Source organism: Benincasa hispida, chromosome 2 (assembly GCF_027475165.1).
Source record: "Benincasa hispida cultivar pf3 chromosome 2, pf3_genome.v1.1, whole genome shotgun sequence".
NCBI lineage: Eukaryota > Viridiplantae > Streptophyta > Magnoliopsida > Cucurbitales > Cucurbitaceae > Benincasa > Benincasa hispida.
Window position 1 is genome coordinate 47,045,985 of NC_143479.1, and position 25,622 is coordinate 47,071,606.

The 25,622-nt window shown below is 32.7% G+C and overlaps 2 long non-coding RNA genes across 3 annotated transcripts; both read left to right on the top strand.

Annotated features, from left to right (window-relative positions):
* The first annotated feature begins 18,555 nt into the window (after positions 1–18,555).
* LOC120071655 (uncharacterized) lies at positions 18,556–20,557 on the top strand. Of its 2 annotated transcripts, XR_005480307.2 has the most exons (3): positions 18,570–19,024; positions 19,138–19,212; positions 20,319–20,557. It is a non-coding gene; the product is annotated as an uncharacterized LOC120071655 (long non-coding RNA). The 2 variants fall into 2 exon arrangements; XR_016527845.1 differs by having other exon boundaries at positions 18,556–19,212.
* Positions 19,219–20,310, top strand: LOC150037946 (uncharacterized). The gene is made up of 3 exons (XR_016527656.1): positions 19,219–19,396; positions 19,489–19,541; positions 19,627–20,310. It is a non-coding gene; the product is annotated as an uncharacterized LOC150037946 (long non-coding RNA).
* Positions 20,558–25,622: the final 5,065 nt, after the last annotated feature.

Below are 25,622 nucleotides of genomic sequence, written 5' to 3' on the forward strand. Positions count from 1 at the left end.
TTCATTTGATACTGTATATTCTTTCTATAAACATATCAGTGTATTTTGATGTTTGATATTTTTAGGTTTGACATTACAGCTACATTGGCTTTGTGTTTGTCATTGATAATGTCTATCAGTGGATTGGAAGATATCAGTGACTATCATTGATAATGTCTATCACTGATAGAATGTGTGATTGCTATCATTTTTTATTTATTCATTAATTTTATTGATATCCATTGAAAAACATGCCTAGTTTTAGATTGGTATCAATGATATTGATAGATTTATATTTGCTTTTGAGCTATTAGAACCTATTGATATTGTTATTCAATAGTTTTTGTTTTACTTTTGCAGGAATTTTAAAACATGGTTATTCCAATAGTTGTTTTTCATAGTGGAATATGGAATGAAAAACACTGTTATGTGAATTATAAATCTACTGGAGTTTTAGTAGATGATAGAATGGTTTTTGAAGATTTTATGGGTTTAATAGTTAAGGAGATTTGTTTGGATGTATCTAATTCTTTTATAGAACTTTCAGTTTTATTAGATTTTGTTATGAATGAGGTTCAAAATATAATTCAAGATAAGGATATAGCTTGGTTTTTACCTTTAGTTAAGGAATACAATACACGACATCCTTTGGTTGCTCATGCCAGTAGTTCTTGTTTGGAAATGTCTTCTAATATTGTTTCTAGTGGAGTTAAGAATTATTTGTCTACTGTTCCTTCTTCTAAACCTATGATTGATGATAGTGATTTCCAAGTGATTATAGATATACATATTGCTCGTGATTTGAAAGAAAAAGATATGTTTGCTAGTAAAGAGATTTTATCAAATTGTTTTTACTTGATAACAATTAAGAAGAATTTTGAATTTAAGATGACAACGTCAAATTCAAGGGCAATTGTGTTTCGATGTGTTCAAGATGGTTGTTAGTGGTATGTGAGGGCATCCCGTTACAAGCGGAGTGTTTTGTGGATGCTTAGGAAGTTTATTGATATTCATGATTGTTCTATAAAAAGTATTCAAACTTGTCATAGGCAAGCTTCTTCGTCCTTAATAGCTGAATGTTTGAGAAATGATTTTAGATTTAGTTCTTCTCATACCTCAACTCCTAGTGATATTGTGAATAAAGTCCGTAAGAAATTTGGAGTAATTATTAGCTATTATAAAGCATGGAGGGCAAAAGAGCAAATAATGAAGTCTTTGAAAGGCGATGCACGTGAATCATATGCTTTGATTCCAAAGTTTTTGATGAAGTTAGAAGAAAAGAATTCAGGTTTCTTGTTTCCGACTTATGATCTATCAATGATAGCTTTTATCACTGATTGGAGTCTATCACTGATATCTTCCATCACTGATAACATGAAAATAATGGAAGCTATTGATGATGGACTGCAACCAGTGATAGAAGCTATTGGTGGTAGGCATCAATCAATTATATACCTTTTGTAATCTGGCTTAATTGTTTATTTTCTTCTTTTAGGCACATTTACTGCCTATAAAGCTGACATAAATGGGCATTTTAAGTATTGTTATATGGCTATTGGAGCATTAATTGATGGTTGGAAGCATTGTAGGCCTAATATATCGGTTGATGGGACGTTCTTGAAATGTAAATATGTCGGGACTCTTTTGACGGCTTCAACAATTGACGGTAACAATCAGATTTTTCCTCTTCCTTTTAGTATTGTTGACTCTAAAAATGATGCATCCTAGAGATGGTTTTTTGAGAATTTAAAGAAAAGTTTTGGTGAACAAGAAGGATTAGTCATTATTTCTTATAGGCATTTTAGCATTCCGAAAGGTGTTATGAATGTTTTTTTCAAATGTTGAGTATTGTGTTTGTCTACGACACCTTTTGCAAAATATGAAGTTGATTTATAAGGATTCTTTAATTGATGACATATATTATAGTTGTGCAAAAGCTTATACAATTGATAAGTTCGAGTTTATATGAAATGGATGGAATCAATATATCCGACAATTCGAGAATATCTCAGTAAAGTTGGTTTTGAGAAGTGGGCACGTGCACATTCTAGGAGAAGAAGGTATAATATGATGATTAATATTTCAAAGTGCTTGAATAATATTTTGAAAGAGCCTAGGGAGTTCCCTGTTGCATCATTACTTGATTATATTAGAGAAATACTTCAAAATTAGTTTTATGAAAAAGGTCAATCAGCATTATCCAAGAAGACTGTTTTGACTAGTGGGGCAGAGTCTGAGTTGCAAGAGCAACACAATAAGTCAAGAAGCTTCAAGGTACAAATACCTTAACTATTAGAAAATATCATTAATAACATGTTATCAGTGTTAGAAGCTATCACTGATAGTTTTTATTTTCACTAATATTTTTTGTTTTCACTGATAGCTTGAAAATATTTAATCAGGTAGGGATAGTATCACTTACAATTTCGTTTATATTTTAGTTTTCATTGACATTCCATTAGTTCACCTAGTTTATTTCATTTCGTTGACTGTTTTATTTTTCAGGTTGATCCTATTAACAATGAAGGATATAAAGTAGTTGATGGAGACAATCACTTTTTGGTAAATTTGGCCTATAAATCATGCAATTGTCGTGTTTGTGATCTGGTGGAGATTCCATGTGCTCATGCTTATGCTGTTATTCGTGGGCTAAATTTAGATATATATATTTTTGTGTCAGACTACTATTTTTGCAGTACATTGTTATCTACCTATAAAGGATCAGTTTATCCTATTGGAAATCATTCTGATTGGAGATCTGTCACTGTTGGTGTGAATGTATTACCTCCAATAATTAAATGTCCGACTGGACGACCACGTAAACAAAGAATATTATCAATTGATGAAAAGAAAAGGAGCTCGAAGTGCAGTCGATGTCATCGTTGTGGCCATAATTGTTGGACATGCAAATTTTCACCAGTTGTTTAATGAAGAAGCTTGATTTGTAATTGATGTTTGTAATGAAGAAGCTTGTTTTGTAATTGATGTTTGTCCTCAATTTATCAATGATAGTGAGATAGCCGATGTTTTTCACCAATTTGTCAATTAGATTGTAGTTATTGCTTGTTATCATCAATTTAACCATTAGATAGTGATACAATTTGTTATTGATGTTTGTCATAAATATATTAGAGACCTTGTTACTAATGTTTTGTTAGTGGAACAGACTTTGTTGTTGATATATCTATTCTTTAGTCAATATGATGCTTCACAATATGATGTTTTTATTTATGAAGCTTTCGTTTTCCTTTAGCAACAACAATTGAAAGAAATGATATCAAGCTATCTGTAATAGCTTCTGTCAGCAATTAATACAATGAAGTGATAGATTCTATCACTGACAGTAGATAAGCATTTTTGTAGAAGTTCCATCAATGATAGATTCTATCACTGATAGAATCGCCAACCAAATGCTACACGATCGTATAGCATTACTGATACCATACTATCAGTGATAGAAGCTGTGCAGCTTGTGTGTAGAGGATTTTGTAAGGAGGATATCGCCCTCGGGGGAAATCTCGCTAGGATCTGAGGTGAGTATCGCTAAGAATTTAACAGGAAAAGCTTGGTATCGCTTTAGAGGGTATCGCTGGTGTCACTCTAGAGGGTATCACTGATGTGCTTCGTATCGCTCTAGCGGGTATCGCTGGTGTCGCTCTAGAGGATGTCACCAGTGTCACGTGAATCATATGCTTTGATTCCAAAGTTTTTGATGAAGTTAAAAGAAAAGAATCCAGGTTTCTTGTTTCCGACTTATTATATGATCTATCAATGATAGCTTCTATCACTGATTGGAGTCTATTACTGATATCCTCCATCACTGATAACATGAAAATAATGGAACTAATATCTTCCATCGTTGGTGTCGCTCTATAGGGTATCGCTGGTGTCGCTCTAGAGGATCTCGCTAGTAACAAAATACTATACGAAGTTACAATTATATCAATCACATTTATGAATCAGTGTCGCTCTAGAGGAGTAACTATTAGCTATTATAAAGCATGGAGGGCAAAAGAGCAAATAATGAAGTCTTTGAAAGGCGATGCACGTGGATCATATCCATTGATTCCAAAGTTTTTTATGAAGTTAGAAGAACAGAATCCAGGTTTCTTGTTTCTGACTTATTATATGATCCATCAATGATAGCTTCTATCACTGATTGGAGTCTATCACTGATAACATGAAAATAATAGAACTAATATCTTCCATCGCTGGTGTCGCTCTAGAAGGTATCACTGGTGTCGCTCTAGAGGATCTCGCTAGTGTCGCTCTAAAGGATCTCGCTAGTAACAAAATATTATATGAAGTTGCAACTATATCAATCACATTTACGAATCAGTCACATTTATACTATACGATCTCCCTCTTTTCCCTCCAATCAAACAACCTGTAAAATAAATTGAAAGTTGTAACTATATCAATCACATTTATGAAGGATTCATATTGATTCAATATAACTATCATTGATCTTGTAAAATAACAATGTAATTTCCAAAATCATAACAATCACTGTATATTGTCAAAATAATTTCAAACTATTGTCAAACAGAAGTCTATTGTCAATAAACAAGTCTATCTATTGTCAATCAAAGTTGTGATATTTTGAGATCAAAGCTTGGAGCATCGTCATTCCACCTTGGAGACCGCCTTGTAGCTTTGCTTGGAGACACCTTGGTAGACATATTTGGAGAGATCTTCTTTTTGTCTTTCTTTTGTTTCTTTCCGTTCTCCAAAATTTTCTTGGTTGGTTTTGCTTGTCTTTTTGGTCTCTTGTTGTCCTCTATATTTTCAATGACAACCTTTGGTCGATACTTTTTTTACTCTTTTTAAGAGTCTTTTTCAATCACCTAAAATCATAGAATCAAATATAACATGACATCAATGTGCTATCAGTATCAGTCAAGTAAATAAAGCTTCATATTATTTATACTATCACTAATAACAAACTATCAATGATAGCGTGTTATCACTGATAGTTGGTTATCAACAAACTGATTTAAGCTATCAGTGATAGCATGCTAATGTTATAATTAAGATCATCAATTAATCAATACTTACATTCTTTTTCGTCATATCTTCTTTATCTTTTTCTTCTTGATCTTCCTCTTCATCTTTAGGATCATCATACAATTGTTCTTGCTGGTCATTCTCTTGATCATCTTGAGCCTCCTTGTCCTTAGCAGTGTCAACTTCAGCCTGCATGCATATATCATTTTTGTTATTGTACTTTTTTACAGAAAAAGAAAATCACAAGTTTTATCTCTAGAACTTCCAAACTTGCATCTAAAAGTTCCAAACTAGATGATGACGCTTTGTTCTTCTCAAGAGGTTCTTGAGATTGCTTTTCACCACCTTCATCTTTTTGTGGAAGTTTATCACTGATGCTTCTTTTATTGGCCCAATATATCAAGAATCTCCTTGTGCTTTTCATTGATGTCCTTCTTAATATCTTCTTATCCTCTTTTTAATTCTTCAATTTCCTCTTGTAATGATGTAATTCTTCTCCCAATTGACATTTGTTTTCTTTCTTTTTCTTTTTCAATATCTATCTCCCTATTTCTACCTCCGCAAAATAGGCGTAATAGTAGGATTGCAATTCTTGTTCAGTTGGAACAAATGAAGCAACAGTAAACTGAAAGTTTAATAAAGATGTTAGTAATACAGCTAATTTATAGAAACAATCACTGATTTCAAGCTATCACTGATTGCTTCTATCTACAATAACATGTTATTAATGATAGAAGATATCACAATAGTTCCAAATGTCTGATAGAAGCTATCACTGATAGTGGTATCTTCTATGCCATAAAAGCTGAAACATTAATTATAGTTTCTATCATTTAATAGCATGCTAATAATATATATAAATAAAGGAAATAACAGTGATAAAAGACTTACACTAGTAGCTTTGAAAATATTGTTGTTGATGTGTTGCCAATCATTAGGTTCTTGAGATTCCCATTGAGTAAGTCTAGGTCCATCGCTTTTTATTCTTTGTGCAAATCCAATAGTGAGGTTGGATAATCTTGGTATAATTTCAAAATCCCAATATACCAAAGTTAGTGGAAATCCTTGGAGGAAAATGGAAGATGCCTTATTGATGATAGCCTTCTGAAAAAACTCTATAGTTAGTTCAAAGGAAACCCTGCCACATTGATAAAATCTAAACCTTTCTTCGTCATCCAACATTTTTAGATGCTTCCAACTTACTTTGTTATGTCCTTGTGTAGGAATTAGGAAGCTTTCTAGAAAATACAAGTGTGCAAGTTTGATCTTTATATCAATGGGTATGTTGGCATCAGAACCTAACAAATTAAAAGTAGGTTGGAGCTCTCTTTTTATAATTTTTTTATTTGTCTTGAAAAAGAAGTTTCTAATTGTGTTGTCCATTGATTCCTATTCACTATAGATATTATCTATAGGGTAATCATCACAATTTAAACTTGTTACTAACAAAAATCCTTGAGACCAAATTCTGAAATATGTCCTTCTAAATTAAAGGCCAATATATTTTGCTTGGTAGTTGTGCATTGCCTTCTAATAAGGTGTGATATGACTTGGTTGGGCATCCTTTTCATTTTCATATCTAAGAAGTGCCCAAAAGGACCTTCTCTAAATAGTTGGAGTGATGGCTCATCTAATTTTTCTATGTTAAACAGGACATCTAAATTTATGAAGGAGCTGACTTTTAATGGATTTGTCCATTCACTTTCTGGAACAATTAATACATTTTCCTGTATATATAACAATAACATAAATGTAAGAAAAAAGCAACCACAAATCTATATAATTTTATAAAATATCATTAGATTGTGACTTTGATCTTCTTGTGTTTTTTTCCCAGATGTTGATCCTTTCAATATTTTTCTATTTTCTTTCTCCATTTATCCTAAAAACAAATAAGTGGAACCATTACATTCATATCATTGATAGCAATAATAGTGATAGATATTTTTCCTATGAATAAACAATCATCAAATCATAGTACAAGGAACTAAATTAGCATCAATGATAGCATCCATCAGTGATAGTTTGTTGATAGACAAATCCATCAACAAACTATCAATGAACTGTCAACATATTCCCTAAAGCATCAGTGATAACTTCTATCCTAAAAACAAACATGTGGAACCAATACATTCATATCATTGATAGCAATAATAGTGATAGATACTTTTCCTATGAATAAACAATCATCAAATCACAGTACAGGGAACTAAATTAGCATCATTGATAGCATCCATCAGTGATAGTTTGTTGATAAACAAATCCATCAACAAACTATCAATGAACTGTCAACATATTTCCTAAAGCATCGGTGATAACTTCTATCCTAAAAAAAAACATGTGGAACCATTACATTCATATCATTGATAGCAATAATAGTGATATATACATTTCCTATGAATAAACAATCATCAAATTACAGTACAGGGAACTAAATTAGCATCAATGATAGCATCCATCAGTGATAGTTTGTTGATAGACAAATCCATCAACAAACTATCAATGAACTGTCAACATATTGCCTAACGAAAAAACTTCAGTTAACAACAATAAATAACTTCAGTGATAACTTTAGTTAAATAACAATAACTTCAATTAAAGCATCAGTGATAATTTCAGTGATAACTTCAATAATAAATAACTTCAATGATAACTTTAGTTAAAGCATCAGTGATAACTTCAGTTAAACAACAATAAATAACTAAATTAGCATAATATTCACTGAAACATCAGCAAATCACAACGAAACACAATACTAATCTTCACATAATTAGCAATCAAACACAGTCAACAATAAACTATCTACATATTCCTCGAAAAACTAGCAAATTACAATCAACATTACAAATAATCTTCACATAATCAACATTTTGATGACTATTAGTCTATGATGACTACGCTGTGATAACTACGCCGTGATGACTATACTATGACCAAAATGCATAATAAAATGAAATACCTAAAACTGTCAATGGAGAATGCATGTAGCCCTAATTTGAAAAACTATTTATCTTCTTATATAAACTGTCAATGGAAGAAGAACGAAGCCCTACGTTTTCGAATTCTTGCTATCATTGATGAAGAGATGAACAAAGAAAAAAGAAGAAACAAAGAAACGAAGAAACGAAGAAACGAAGAAGAGCAACATACCTTTTGAAGTTTGGAGCGAAATCGATGGGGAAGAAGACGACACTTTCGGAGCAGAAGACGACACTGTCGAAATCGAAAGGAGACGCACTGTTGGAGCTCGAAAGGGTTGGATGTTTTTCATGTTTTCCGGAAGAAGATGAAGGGTCAAAATGAGGTGGCCAAATGGTTTTATATGTGCCCATGTCCATTTTAGTCTTTTCTTTTTTCTGGGCTAAATCTTTAATATAAAAAATCTGTACTTGCAAATACTTTTATCTTACTACATAAACTCTAATATTTATTGTAAAATAAATATTCATGCAACTTCCCCAATCTTTTTTGACCAAGCCCAACCTTCATTTCCTATCAGAGTTACTTTGGTCTACCATTATTGAAAATCTTGTTTGGTTGATGGAAGCAATATTTCGCAAGCAAGACTTCCTATAAACGTTGACTTTTAGATAGTTGACTTATTGTCTTTTTTTTTTTTTTTTTTTTTTTGTTAGATTCACTTGCCTCTAATTCATGAGTATTCTTTTATTTTGAATCTTCCTTCTATTAGCAAAATGTCTCGAATATTTGTTTGCTAGTGGTATTTTGAAGGAGGACAAATGAAATTATGTAAAGGGTAATCTAAGGGGTTTGGAAGTAAGATGTGACATAGATATGATAAATTTTTCTATAGAATTATATAAATTAAGTGGTTTGACTCAAACCATATGATCTTATCCTAAGATATTTATACAATCTTGGATCTAGATGATATGAAAACCCTACGAATTGAAAACTAGGAACCCATTTATTGAACCCTTAATATCAAATTCTAAAACTCCCAAGTCAATTGATGTCAATTTAAAGGGAAAACTAAAATTGGATTACCTTTTGATCGAAGACCAAGAGATAAAGAGAACTAGTTCCTTATTCCAAGTTCGAACACTCCACAAGCAAGATGATCAGACTTACCTGAATGTTCTTGACATGCAACCCTGATTCAAGAATTGCAAAAGTGGCGATAAAACTTTGTAATCTACCAGAGAATTTTCATTTTAAAAAAAAATCCTAAAACACAAAACATCAAAAACTGGCGTACTTTATTTTTCTTCCCTTCTTCAAACCCATCCTACTTAACTAAATAGACTTAAAATGTCCATTCTACCCCTAAATAAAAAAGAACAAAAAACCCAACAAAACACGTATGGGTCCAATAATGAAAATACCCAAAAAGTTAAGGTATGTTTGTAAATTAAAATAAATTAAGAAAGTTCAATCAGTTTCATCTCGTAGCATCAACTGAAACCAATTATAAAGCTTCTGATCAGATATTGTTGTTTGAATCCTCTCGATTGAGTTCACCTTCGCTTAAATGTGAGAATTCAACGTTAATTGCTTCTTGGCTATTGAGCGTAAGATTGGTCCCAGAGGTAACACAAGGGTGTTCTGGTTCATATCATCTTCTCTCCCTATTGAAGGATTCATCCTGGAATCAAGTTCATTATCTACATCAAAAGAAGTTAAGTAAAAAACATTAAAAGTAGCACTCACACCATATTTACGTTCAAGATCAATCTGGTAAGCATTGTCATTGACTTTCTTCATCACTTGAAAAGGTCCATCTCTCATTGGGTTTTACATAGAATATCGTTGATGTGGAAATCTTTCCTTCCGAAGGTGGACCCAAACCCAATCTCCCTTCTTAAATATCATAGGCTTTCAATGTTGGTAAACCCTCTCTGCTACCTTGGCAATTTTCTTTCAATGCTTTATTTAACCTCTATATATAGCTCCCAAATGGTCATGGCCTTTTCATCAACTTGAACATTCACAACCTTGTTAGAAGGAAAAGGCAACAAATCAATAGGTGCTAAAGAGTTAAATCCGTACACAATCTCAAATAGTGTAGGTTTAGTGACATTATGAACAACCTTGTTATATGCAAATTCAATAAATGGTAGAAAATCCTCTAAATATAGTCACTATTGTTCTATTGACAACCTTAGTTTGTCTATCAATTTGAGGATAAAATGCAGTGGAGTAAACTAACTTAGTATCAAGCTTTCCCCAAAGTATGTTATCCAAAAATGACTTAAAAATTTCACATCTCTATCATTAATAATGCTTCTAGGAATACTATGCAATTTAACCACATTCTTAAAGAATAAGTCAGCCATATGTTTAACAATGCAATGAAATGAGCCATTTTGTAAAACCTGTCAACTACCATAAAAATGCTATCCTTCTCTCTCTTAGATCGAGGTAAACCAAACACAAAATCCATTGAAATATCTAACCATAGTCCATTGGGGGTCGGTAAAGGAAAATATAGTCCATGTGGTTTCGACTTAGACTTAGCTTTCCTATATGCAATACATCTCTCACACTTCTTATGTACATCATGTCTCATTCTAGGCCAATAAAAATGTTCATTCAAAATGTCATATGATTTAGTAACCCCAAAATGCCCCATTAAACCTCCCTCATACGCTTTTTTAACTAATAACTCATGAATAGAATAAGTGGGAATGCAAAGCTTATTCCTCTTAAACAGAAACCATCAAACATCATATAATTAGGTACAACATATTTTTTCTTGAAATTCTCAACAATAGGTGTAAAATAAGTGGTGTTTGATTCTTTTATATAATTCAAATGATTATGCAATTTCTTCAATGTTCATATTCACCTTATGAGCCATTTTATCCTATTGAAATTCATTTTTTTTGTTCATTCTTTTGTGTTGATAGTTTAGCAGCTATGATGACTTGTATGCCAACACTTCACGTATCTCATTACCATCGCATGCTTCTTTTGCTCTTAAAACCTTCTTCATTACTTATCAGTTTTACCTTATTTTTGCACAAGCCTCTGCTCAAACTTTTTTTTTTTTCAAAATTTGGACTAAGTTTGTTTCCTTTTTTCTTTTAGTAGTGCAATGAGGACTTTGCACCTCTCCAAATAAGAGTGGGACAGATCTGAGCAAATGCGTTCAATCAAGAAGATGCGTTATCATCTCACTTTAGAAAAACTTTAAAAAAAATTAATGGTAATAATAAAATTCCACTATCAACGTAAAGGGATAAAAAATCCTAACCTGATACGAGTTAAGTTGAGAAAGGAACTTACCCATAGTTGGATACTTCGCATGACACCCGTACAGGTAAGCCAAAATGAAAATAGGTTACCAGGATCAATACAATTCAAATAATGAAACAAAGACAACTCAACTATCTAGCAAAAGTAAAAACTTAGCTAAGATAAGAGTTGAGTTGAGCTTGGAATACAACCGTAGTTGGATGTCCGTATGACACCCGTGGGGGCAAGCCAAAACGAAGAATGTAATCAAGCCCAACATTCTTTGAATCACAACGCAAATTAAGCCCCTTTTTAAGTAACGCATACTGTTTTAGAAAAAGGGACGCAAAAAGAAATGTCTAAGTCAAGAAAAGGACTTTTGAGTAGGAGTTTGTTGAATTTAAGACTAAGAAAGATTTAGCTGAAGAAGCAACCAAATATTAAAAAGAACAAATGATTTTAAGGAGATTATGTAAAGCTGAAGCATTCTAAGCAACTAATTGGCGCATTACGATGATGTAAGTGAGTCCGAATTTCTTCAGTATAAGATATGCTTGAGGACAAGCATAATTATAAATTTGAGGGTGTGATAAGTTGTAGAAATACAAGTTATTTTTGTCTTTTTTTTATATAGAAATATGTGACAACAGAAAAGAAAAAATGTGCCAATCATGCTGAAATGATATATGAAAATCAAAATTCTACTAAGGTACTTAAGACGCACCCGTTGATCGCATTTCATGGTCAAAGTGCACCAAAGTTTATGTTTTGTAGGAAAACAGGAATCAACGCATGTGCCAATCCTTCAAGGAGAAACGCAATCAACGAATACCTCAGGATTTCTGAAGTCGTACAGTAGATATTCTGACATACTCCCTAATCATTGACCATGATGCAACACTGACGTTCGCACCTACCTTGACAAATGATTACAATCAATCAGAGCGGGAATTCCAAGATAGGACAACGCAAGACATTATAAATAGAGCCTCAGCAGATCAAGTGAAGGAATTTGGGAGCTGACAATTGAGAGAACATTCTATTCCAAATTCCATTCCTTTCTAGGAGGCTCAACTGAGAAAGATCCTGAGAAGGGCTTTCACCTCTCCACCCATCACATATAGCCGCCAATCATTTCCACCATCATCACATCGTATCAAAGATTGATATTCATCGTGAATCCATTTCATTTCTTATGTATTAGCGAGTTATAGAATTTGTTTGATCGATTTCCAAAACAACTTGTATTCGAAAAAAATCTCTTCTCTTAATATTATCATTATGTTCCTTTTCACTTTACTCCATGTTCATGCATTCGTCATCTCTGCTCTTATGAATCACTAAATCCTAAGGGTAAGGGGGAAGACCACTTTTATGATTTAAATCGCATCTCAAGATATTAGCACGTTCGTTTAACATATGTCAAAAGATACTTGCCTATGAGAGCAAAGCTGAATCATACAATCAGCTCCTCGAAAGAGATAAGTGGATAGAACCTGTTAAGCGAAGCAAGAAGTATTTCTAGAGATAGAAACAACCTTGCGTTCTATAACATTCCTATTAAAAACTCATAGAAATATTACTATCTAGGCAACTACCGAAAGGTGTGCGTCAATTGGGAATAAGAACCATGGTAGTATCTGAAATGAGATTTATTGATTCTTTAGTGCCTTCCCTCTAGCCCTTCCTTCTCCATATAGACTCTTATTTAGAATGCGGCTTTACTCATCCATCTCAACCTCTCGATTGTTAAGCACTCAGTTATTTAGGAAGTTATTATTTGCATGTATTTTATTTTCATCGCAATAAACAATGTGAAGGAATGATATAACACGCAGCAGCGAAAGACTACAGAATCAATAAGCACTTAAACTATATTTAATATGAGTTTTAAGCATGTTGTACATGTGATATTCAAAAGAGGGTTTGATACATATTATCTTTGAAGATTCCTCCACAATACAACTGAAAAACACCAAGATAGAGCTTGAATCAACGAAAGGACTACCACCGAGATCTTCTCTATTATGCTCAATCTGGAATGTATGGTGGAAACACTTAAAAAAGTTGAGTTGATGAGTAACGAGAGCAGGGTTATCAGAACAGAACTTTTCTATTTTTCAGTCTCTCGCTGGTCTTCATATATGGAGCTTCTATATATAGGTAACGAATGTATCAAGTTTGTTAGGTAGCTCCAGCTTAAAGAGTAGTAATGGATTTTGGTGATATTCCAAAATACATGTTAGTGGGTTGTTCCTAAAATTGGAAAAACCCATTAACATAAAATGATTTCATAAAAATCATTTTTCTAAATTAATTTTATAAAATTAATTCAAAATTATTGATTTAAATAAAAACTAATTTTAATTGATTTTTAAATAATATTAATTTAATATCTAATGAAATTAATAAAGTATTAATATCACCAATAAATCAATTTCATATTTAAATCATAATTTAAATATTAATTGATTTTTCGATTTCGTTTAATTTCAATTAAAATAAATGTTTGTAATTGTATCATATACAATCAATTCAACCCTAAAATTCATACATTAATACTCAATTTGTAATTCCAATTTAATGAACTAGTAGAGGAACCTAATGGACCTACAAATCATGAGCTCCAACGATCTGTAATTAATTAGTTAAAACACTTTAATCAAATTAATTACTATTCGTTAACTATCAAGACACATCACTATAGCTCGATAGTTGCCTCTCTTCATTGTAGATATATTTCTGTCCATATAAACCATAATCAATAAGTCGATCCTTCACAGGTCATTCGTAATCACAACTGGGTCAAAATTACCATTTTACCCTTGCAAAATACATCTCATTCCTTAAGTTCCCACTGACCCTTTAATAAACAATTCGATTCATAATACTTCTTATGAATCAAGTCCTTCTCTATCATGAAAAGGTGGGGTCTTGATTGTTCAAGACCTCAAATCAGTACTTAAGAGAACAACCTTTCTGCTAACTCTAAAATGGGTAGGAGTGAATTCCATCTTGCAAAACTATGTCCCTAGCTATTCATCCAATCTTATCCCCAAAATGGATAGCTTATTGAGCAGTGTTGTTGGACCACTCTCACTCATGCAGACCAAAGGATAATCCCAAATAAACAGGAGTTCATAGCTAGCTCAGGATTAAGATCGAGTTATCCTAGGTTACTTAAGTATGAAATAGTCAGTTTTAATAGTAAACGGTCGTAATAAAGAAAAATGACTATTTCGTGGTCCAGTCTATATGCAAACTCATTGCATAGGATGCCTCCACTCACATGTCTCTACATAAATGATCTGTGGATCACATCATTTATATTACCTATACAAAATGGGTCGCATCCAATAGTGTTACCAGGATGAGATACCCAATTTCATCCATATACTTATAGACCATTTAGGCTATATACTATTAACTTGATTCTGTTTATGTCACTACGTAAAGTTAAAGTATTCATACTATAGGCATGGATATGTTTATTGGATTTTCATAATATTGTGCAAAATCAACAACATCATTGAATAATATACTCAATAATATTTTACAGATAAATAGAAATGTTTAACATGAACTGTGAGTTCTAGGACATTCCCAACACCATGAATATTTACACACTTGCATGATTCATTTCACTTCAAGAACATTGCATCAAATCCTTGTGTTCGACCTTGGATTATTATGAGAAACTTGCAATCTCGTTATACTTGGCGAGAGAGCGAGAAAACTTGTGACAGGAACGATTGATTATCGCACATTCACCTGATGCATAATGCATATCTTCAAACTATCGCATGATCATCGCATGACAATTAACATATATAAGCAGAGCAATTTTATCCTCAACAATAACCACCTTATCATATAATATAGATTAAACTATATCTTATATCAAATATAACACATAACTTATAGTTTTAATATTGTATCAAATACAATATAACCTATGGTTTTATTTCTCTCAATAATACATGGTATTTAATATAAATCACATTTATACTAAATTTAATTATGTGAATCTCATCCATAAATTAGTATTTAAATCATATTTAAATATTTATTTCCTCTCAAAATAAACTTTATATGATAACGTATCAAATACATTATATTAGTTATATCATATAATTAAGTTAAATTAATTATATCATTTAATTCCCTCGATGAATTTGAAAAATTCAAATTAATCCAAAATTAATTCTCAATAATTCCTATTGAGTTATAGAGAGAACCTTATAGACCTGTAGATTGAAACTCTAATTTTTGGGTTGTATGCCTAAAACTCGCAGTTTGTAAACTTAAACACATTCTATTATCAATAAAGATGTTATTCAGACATTTGTTCAATAAAGTTGTTATTGAATCTTTAAATTGCATTCATAAAGTCAAAATCCAATAAACTAAGATCCATGGCTGTTATATGAATACTTGAACTTTATGTAGAGACATAAAGATGGATCAAGTTCGAGTAAATAGCCAAAACGGTCTATAATATATGATTAAGGTTGGATACCTTATTCTGGTAACATTATTGGATGAGGCCTACTTTGTAGCTGTTACAAGTTGTTGTAAAGATACTACAAGCGAAGTGATCATGATTCATTCATGCATTGACATGAGGAATGGGGATGTCCTATGCAATGAGTTTGCATAAGATCGGATCAAGAAATAAGTCACTCTTACTTTATAATGTTGTTTACTATTTACGAGTGACTATTTCACTTAGATGACCTGGGTAACTCGATCTTAATCCTGAGCTAACTATGAACTCCTGTTTATTCGGGATTATCCTTAGATTTTGGTTTTCTCAAAAGCATCGGCTCAATCAGCCTCCAATTTCAGGAGTAAGATCGGGTAGATAGTTGGGGACATAGGGTGCAAGATGAAATTCACGCCTACCTGATTTAGGGATAGGAGAAAAGTTGTTCTCTTAAGTACTTAATCTAGGTCTTGAACAAGGGGCCCACCCTCTCATTGGCCCAAAAGGGATCCGATTTAGTGATTGGATCATAAACCAATTATTCATTAGAGGATCAGTAGGAACTTAAGGAACAAGACGTAATATCGGGGGTAAAACAGCATATTAACCCAGCCATTATTACGAACAACCTGTGAAAGGTCGACTTACTGATTATGGTTATATAATGTAGACATAAATATATATACAGTGAGAAGAGTGCAACTATCGAGCTATAGTGGTGTCGCTAGTTAATGAATACTGATTAATTCGGTCTAAAGAGTTTTAGCCAATTAATCTTAATCATCGGAGCTCATAATCTGTAGGTCCATAAGATCCCTCTACTAGCTCGTAAAACATGAACACCTTGAATTATTAAATTGAGTGGATTTTGAATGATATCAATTTAAATTGTTCAAATTGAATTAGGATTTGAATTTGAATAAGTTCAAAATCAAATTAGGGTTTGTTTAATTATATTCGATATAATTAACGTTTAATTTATTGAAATTAAATTAAATTGGAGAGTTTATAATATTTAAATATTAATTCCATGAATGGGATTCATGTTTAAGATTAGGTGTGTGATTAATTTAATATTTGATATTAAATTAATTAATTAATTAAAATGTTTAATTAATTATAAATTCAAATTAATTCCAATTTTAATTCAATTTGAGAAATTGGATTTTGATTTAATTAAATTATGGTTTTATAAAATCAGGTTCTAATTAATTTAGAATTAATTAAAAGAAATTTGAAATTTAAGAAATTTTGAAAAAAGTGGAGAAAGTGGAATTTTCCCACTTTCACCTCCATGCATGAGGTGTCCTTCATGCAAGATCCCACATCAATTTCCACTTGAATCTGATCAAGCTACTGGCATTCATGGCTAATGAAGTGCTTGCATGTTGTAGAGTAATAAAACACTCAGAATTGAAGTGAAAGAGGTGATGCTATGAGATGAAGAAAGAGTTTCTGCACTCATCTTCTTCTTCCTCTCAAATCCAGAAAAATAACTTCATAAATTCACTCAAATTCGAGTTCCACCACTCAAATTCAAGGCTGAAAAATAGTAGAGAAGATCTCTTGGTTGTTCACAATTGATTTGGAGCTGAATTGGAGTGAAGAGTAGCCTGGAATTGGAAGAATTCATCAAAGGTATGAAACTTGAAACCCAACTTTTGATTTTCTGAAATAATATGCTTTATAACTCAAATTAAATGTAATTAGAGTACTTATTGATTCCGTTTGCTTCCGTTGCATGCTTGTGTATTGTATCACTAATGGTACTTGAATAATTAATTAAACTCCTTTAATTAAATTATCTAACATCCATTAACTGTCGGTTACTACACAAAAGACCGACAACTGCATTCTTCAAACTATAGATTTATTTATGTGTCTATCGGATATAACCAAACAACAATGCGACGATCCTTCACAAATTGCTCGTAAGTACAACTGGGCCAAAATTATCGTTTTGTTCATATAGTTACATCTAACTTCTTAAGTACCACCGGCTCTTCTGATGAACAATAAGTCATAGTTCCACTATGACCAAACCTTTCTTGATCCAAGAGAGGGTGTGGCGCCACATTGTCCAGGCCCCAGAATCAACCCTTAAAAGAGCAATTTATCTACTTACCCCGACATTGAGGAATAAATGAATTCTATCTTGTGTAGCTATGTTTCCAACTCCCCAATCAGACGAATCCCTAAAATGGTAGGCTTATTGAGTTGATGATTTGACCACTCTCACCCATACAAATCAAATGACCATCGTTATAGGCAAGAGTTTACAACTCACTCAGGATTCAGGTCATGTCACCTATGGTTATCATGTTGAAATTTAAGTCTTTATTATTAACGGTATTATATAATGAGACTAGTGATTTTGTGGTCCGGTCTCATATAAAATCCTTTGTGTAGAATACCCCGCACATGCCTCCACATGAATTATTAGGATCAGATCAATTGTAGCACTTTACAACAATTTAACATATACAAAGTGGGTCGTATTCGTAGTGTCATCAGATAAGATACCCAGCCTTATCCATCTATTATAGACCATTTAGGTTATCACTTAACAGGATCCACCTGTATGTCTCTACATACATGTTTAAGTTACGGAAGATGTACACTCCAATTTTTTTTATTTATTTATGTAATTCAATAATTTTTATTACTTGAGGGTATTTTTGGAATTTTTTTGGACATTTAAGTGCAATTGTTGAAATTTAAATCATTTAAGTGAAAATTAATATTGAAAATTAATTCCAGAGTTTAGTGTTGGAAATCAAGGGCAAGAATTATGGTTTTAAAAATGGAAAAGAAGAGAATGGAAAAAAATAATAATAATAAAGGGGAATAGGAAGGAAATAAAATAAAATATATTTTATTTTATTTCATTCCTTTTCTTTTTCTTTCCTTTTTCTTTTTCCTCTTTTTCTTTCCCTTTCTTCTCTTCTTCTTCCTCACGTCGCTAAGACTTCTCCCCAGCCATAGCTTCACCACTCGTCGCTCATCGTCGTTGGAATTGGCTTTAGTCGAGCTGTCGAGTGCCGTCCAGCCCTTTTCCCCCACTTGACGTTACGTTGTCCAGCCGCCGAGTGGATCGTCCATCCTTGCGAGATCTAGCCGCCGACTAGGACATCCGTTCGTGCTCCATGGCGCCACTTGTTGACCGACCACCAAAGCCGCTGCCCAGATTTGCTCCCACCAACTGAAGTCGCGCCGTCGACGCCCAGTCGCTGAGGTCCGCGCCACCTAGACATACGCACTCCCAGCAAGCCGTGCCCTCCCCTCGCCGTTAGCTCAACCTTGTCATCGAACCAGCTTCCACCGCAAATCTCCTTCGTAACTTATCGAATCTTGGTTGGAGTAAAATTTTTGCATAAGTTTTTTGGTGTTTTTGTTGTTCTTGGTTGTTTTCTGGATCACTTGATTATGTCTTGGGATTATAATAGTGTTCCTTCTTGCATTTAAAGGTTAATTGGGGGGTTTTGGAGGAGAATTTGTGTGCTGTCCAGCGGGTGTTGAAGTTCCTTCTTCGTGGCGATTTGGTAAGTTCCAAGGCTTGGTAACCTCCATTGTGGTTTGATTTGGGGATTGTTAGATTAAATTTTATATGTTTTGGTTTTGGGTTAAAATAGTTAATATCTCTTGGGTTTGGACTTTAGATTCAAGACATGAGAGGTTTAGGAGTGTTGCTCATCAAAGTAAAGGCTAATTATCTTTTAAAGTTTGGTAAGTTTGGAGTAAGTTGTTGGGTGGTTATTTTGAGTTAAGATTAATGGTGGAGAATTAAGTTATTAATTTTGAACTTTGTGTATGTTTAGGTAGCCAACAGAAGTGGATTTTGGAATTAAGTTTAGACCAAGCTATAGTTTAGGTAAAGTAAAATTGGAGGTCTTTGAACAATTTGGTTAATTGGAGTTAGATCCAAAATATTGATTTAAAAGTTGGATTTATCTTAGGTGTTCTTGTCTTGAAAAGGATAAGCTTGCTTGGGTTTCTTTGGATTTAACTTTGAAGTAAGTAATCTTACTACTGGAACTACCCACGAGCTAGACACTAGATGTATGCTAGCACGATAAATGAATGTTATGGCAGTATGACAACATGATAGACTGATAGTATAGTATGACCAATGTATGCTCTGGTAGGAGATCTGAAAGATTTATTTGTGTACATAGACACTTGAATGCTAGCATGAGATTGTATTTGATTCCATATGGTTGTATTGGATCTGATGATATTGAGGTATATGTGTATGTTATAGAGCCATGATGTTGAGGTATATGTATGTCATAGATTCATATAGTGATAATTATGATGTTGAGACTGTGTAAGTGTCCTTACCGATTAGTTAGATGCCCATTAGACTTTGTGTTTCCTTCGGGATTCACCAGTTTATGTTTCCTTCGGGATTCACCAGTTTTGTGTCTCCTTCGGGATTCACCAAAGGTAGTGGGCATACTTAACTACAGTAGGATAGAACTTAGTTTTCTTTTTGTTTCATGTGTATATGTGTCCCATGAGGACTAAAGCAGTTTATATGTTTCACCAGAGGTAGGTATCTAGAGGACATAGATGCCTAGCCTGACCCCAGTAGTGGGGTTAGTTATTGAATATTTTATACTCATTCATTCTCATATTTTTGTTTCAGGTAAGGGTAGAGATGCACCGGCGATGGACAAACAGAATTTGTGATCGAGCCACTGGGACTAGTTTTTACGCTTCCACTCATGAGATTTAGAGTTCTTTTCATGTTTCTCTTAACTTTTAGTTTTGATGTTTAAAACTTACTTTTAAGAATCGTCTTTCAGACTTATTTATTATCCTTTATGATTTATGGGTACCCTACTATTGTTTTAATATTTGAATTTAATGAAAGTTTTTTGAACATACCTTATTTAATTAGCATTTATTTCACCATAATCGAGTGTCGTTTTGAGTTCCATGCATGCATGTATTTAGTAACGACTTAACTTAAGTCCTAGGGGGTCGGGTTGTTACAAAAGATAACCTTGGATGTTAGTTTATTAGTTTGTGGGTTATTGCTACTAAGTGTCAAATAAAATATCTCATATTTTATTAAATAAATAAAATGTTTGTACATTAAAATTACAAACTACAGGACCCATGAGATTTAAGGTGTCAACCACAACAAAAACGACCTTGGCCGAGTATCATCTTAAGGGAAATAGATTAATTACACTTTTAGCTATTCAAAGATCATTTCAATTTTATTTTAGGGGACCGACTTCGATGGGAAACAAATTAAACTAATCTAAGAAAGCAATAAAAATGATCGAATATAATGATGATCAAACTAGAGATGTCTTAGGGAATAAATTACATCAAAGACATTATTAAACACACTTTCTTGAACTATTAAAGTAATTAACACAACACATAGATCTAGACGTTTTTAATCTAGATCGAATCCTTTGATAGCAATCTTTTCTCATGCAAACATAATTGATAACTAATTTCTTGAGACCAAATTAAGAAGCATGACATTAAGATTCTTCATGAACAATCTCTACCATTATCTGACTACTTCCTGTGTGTTCAAACGATAGTTTAACACACATGATCTAATTTGAAGCCTACTCACCAAAGCAAGATCTAAATCATAGAATCATTCAAATGTTGATCAAACATTTAAAAGTATTAAGAACGATCATGCTAGAAAGTGTAAATGCAAACTATGATTTAAGAAGCAAAGTGTTCAACAATTTAACCTAAGAAGTCATTTACCCCTAGAACTATGGTAAATTTAGCCTAACATGGCTTCCATAGACAGAACCATATCAAAAATACCAAAATACATAAATAAATCCAAAAAAAAGGGAAAGAAGAGTTATCCAACTTTTGATTGCATTCCAGTGATGAAGGACACTCCATACTCTACTTTAAACCCTCTCTCTAGGCCTCAAAAACTCCAAAATTCGATGTGGAGGCAACCAAAAACCCTAGGTTAAATAGGCAAGATTTTCCAAGCATAGGGTTACATCATATGGTTTATTTTGACATTGAATTGATATTTTGAACATAACCTTACAATCACTAATAAACATATCAAATCGAACAATATTATCTTAAAAACTATCCTAAATCAAGAGTAATAAATGCACATTATAGGTGTGTTTCATGGCCCCAAACTTAAAATTTTTCTAGTCTTGAGCCAAAAAAGATTAAGAACATAGAAGAGATTCTAAATATACATAAAATACATTCATGCCTCAATAGTGAGAATAACATGTTAGATCCATAAGTATAAACATTCAAGCACATCTATCATTACAACATTTTAAGGCCAAATCTTTTCATCCCTATATGTGTGTGTGCAAGTCACATTCAATTCAAAACTCAAAAACTGACTTTAGATTTAATTGAGCTTCTCTAGTTTTTGCCCCACTCTAGCATCATGCACCAATCATTAAGCATGAAAACATTCAAGAAAGTAATATATCGATTAGAGTGACTCAAATAACTCACTAAAAGGACCCCTAAAGTTGCATTCTTTTACCTGGGTCACTAGCTTTCACACATTTACTACAGGGACTCATACCTAGTGAATTCTCAGGTGTCCTGACTGTTCCAAACAAATGTAGCTCTTTTTACCTCTATCCATGCATACACATTACATGTTTATATTTTTCTCAACTCTTTCTTTTAATGATATTCTGTTATTCCACTATTTCATTTGTGCACAATTATTTTTCAACAGGAAAATACAATCTTTTCTTTTCCTATAGTAACACATTACAAACTATCATGCAAGACAACTCTGACTGGTAGAGCCTTTCGAGGTGACAACCAAATTAACTCGAATTAACTCATTATTGAGTTAAAGGTTCAAAATTAAAGGGATTAAGTGTGCAAAATATGGGAGATTCAAAGAGGTACTTAAACAAATCATAACTCAAGAATATGCTATCCTATTTCCATAGCAGATAAACATGTATATTCAAAGTACATCATAGACAATCACCGTCAAAAGCATGCATATAAACTTTATCAACATCATATCTACTCAAAAATCGGAAAAAAAATTACTCCAAATTTTCAACTCATTAAAATTAACATGTATAACATCGATAATTTCCTAATTAACATGTATAGCAGGATAAAAATAACTCGAACACAAAAGTATGCAGTATGCCTCCCAAACTTAGAATGATGTATTGTCCCTAATGCATGAAAAAGAATATAACAGTCACTCAAAGTAATTGATACAATCTTGGGAGTGTGCGAAACTCCACCAAAATAGGTTGGCGGCAAACATACTTTGTGTTGCTAATAGGCTCCTATAAGAGAGACTATAAAAAAAAAAAAAATAGGACTATCATGGAAGCCAACTAAAAAAATAAAAGAAAGGAAATGACTGAAATGACAATAAGCAACTTAAAAGTTTGGGATGCCTCCCAAGAAGCACTAAGTTTTATGTCTTATGTTAGATGACAAGGGAGATTTTTATCAAGGCACATAAAAAATTCTTCTATTTTTCAGGGCCCTTCTTGCTTAAATCAATGTAACCTACTAAGTTAAGTAGGCTTTCCTTCTTCTCATAAACACTCGAAAGCAGAATTTTTTTTGTCATTTTTCATATGTTGAAAATAAAAAGAAGAAGACTCAAAATTAGAAAAATAAAAAAAAATATTGACAAGGCTCATGATATGTAAGGAAAGAATCAACTATTAACGCACAGTGGAGAAAAACAGAATCAATAAGCGCTCTAGTTATACTTAACTTGAGTTTAAAACATGCTTCAAAGTAACTTTTATAGAAGAGGGTTTGCTGAACACAATACCTTTGAAAAATCCTCTTCAAGTGCAGTTGAGTTCCACGTGAAAGAGCTTCGATCTTCAAGTAGATCACCATGAAGATCTTCTCTACTATTCTCTTGCAAGTGTGGTGGGTTCACTAAATTGAGCTCGATGTATATAAGATATGAAGAAGGTTTGGAGGATAGGTTGTTTTTACAGAGTTCTTGAAGGAAGTCTTGTAATCATGAATCAATTATTCAGCTCAGCACTTCAATTTATACAGCTTTCACCATGCAAATTCATAGCTTGTATGAAGGCCAACTCCTACTTCATGGAGAAAATGGAATTGAGTGAATAAGGTGGCTTATATCATAGTGGAGATTTCCAACTTTTGGAAATCTCCACTTTGAATTTTGATTTTTAAAATGATTTTTCAAAATTGATTTCCAAAATCATTTTCTAAATTAAACTTATTTAATTTGATTAATTAGGTTTATAAAAATTAATTCAATTAATTAATTTTTAAATAAAACTAATTAATTAAACCGTTTAATTAATTTTTTTTAATTTAATATCTAATATTAAATTAATAAAAAAATAATTCCATCGTAATGAAATTAATATTATACAATTAATATTTAAATCATATTTTGAACATTAATCGTTTCTCCAATTTTGTTTATTTTCGATAAAATTAAACATTTTAATTGTATCGAATACAATAAATAGAAACCCTAATTGAATTTGAACATTTCAAATTCTAAACCCTAATTTTAAATCTTATCAAGATTACTCAATTTACTTATCCAAATTACGAGCTAGTAGAGGAACCTTATGGACCTACAGATCATGAGCTCCAACAACTTATAATTAATTGGTTAAACTCTTTAAACCGAATTAATCACTATTCGTTAACTACCAAGCAATTCCACTATAGCTCGATAGTTGCACTCTTCTCACTGTAGATATATTTCTATCCATTTTAACCATAATCAGTAAGTCAATCTTTCATAGGTCGTTCATATTTACAGTTGGGTCAAAGATTACCGTTTTACCCCTATAAATACATCTTGCTCCTTAAGCTCCCACTAATCCTCCATTGAACAATTGATTTATAGTCCAACTTATAAATCATAACCCTCTCTTCCATGAGAGGGTGGGGCCTCGTTGTTCAAGACAAGGCATCAACACTTAAGAGAACAACCTATCTGCTAACCTTAAATCGGGTAGGAGTGAATTCCATATTGCAAAGTTATATCCCCAGTTATCTATCTGATCTTATCCCCAAAATGGAAGGCTTATTGGGCAGTGCTGTTGGACTACTCTCACCTATGAAAATCAAAGGATAATCCTGAATAAAAAGGAGTTTATAGTTAGCTCATGATTAAGATCGAGTTACCCTAGGTCATTGAGTTTGAGATAGTCAGTTTTAACAGTAAACGGTTGTTATAAAGAAAAGTGACTATTTTGAGGTCCGATCTTATGCAAACTCATTGCACAGGATGCCTCCACTCACATATCTCTACATGAACGATTTTTGGATTACATCATTTGTATCAATATACAAAATGGGCCGCATCCAATAGTGTCACCAAGATGAAGTACCCAATCTCATTCGTATACTTATAGACCATCTTGGCTACATACTAAAACTTGATCCATTTTTATGTCAACACATAAAGTTAAAATATTCATGTTATATCCATGGATTCGTTTATTGGATTTTTATAGAAGGATGCAATATCAATAATAGTTTATTGAATAAACAACTCAACAACATTTTTATTGATAAATAGAATATGTTAACAACATTTACGAACTGGGAGTTTAGGCCATTCCGAACATTTCTAGGGATAAAGAATTTGGCTTTTCAACCTCAAACGTTATATTTTGAATGTCTTCCTCAATATTAAGCATAAATTCTTCCTCAATCTCACAAACCAACTCTTTGGTTGACTCTACTTGACAAGATTCATAAGGAAGAGAATGATCAATGATGGGAAGACTCTCTAGAAATGGCACACTAGGCATTTCAACCTCAACCTTAATCTCTTTGGCCTCCTTATAAAAATTAGGCATAATTTCCCTCTCGATCTCATGAGCCTCATCTTGATTTGACTCAAACTTTTCCAACTCATCCTGTCACACCCCGCCCCAAATTACCTTCTTAACCTGCAAAAAGATGTGACGACAGC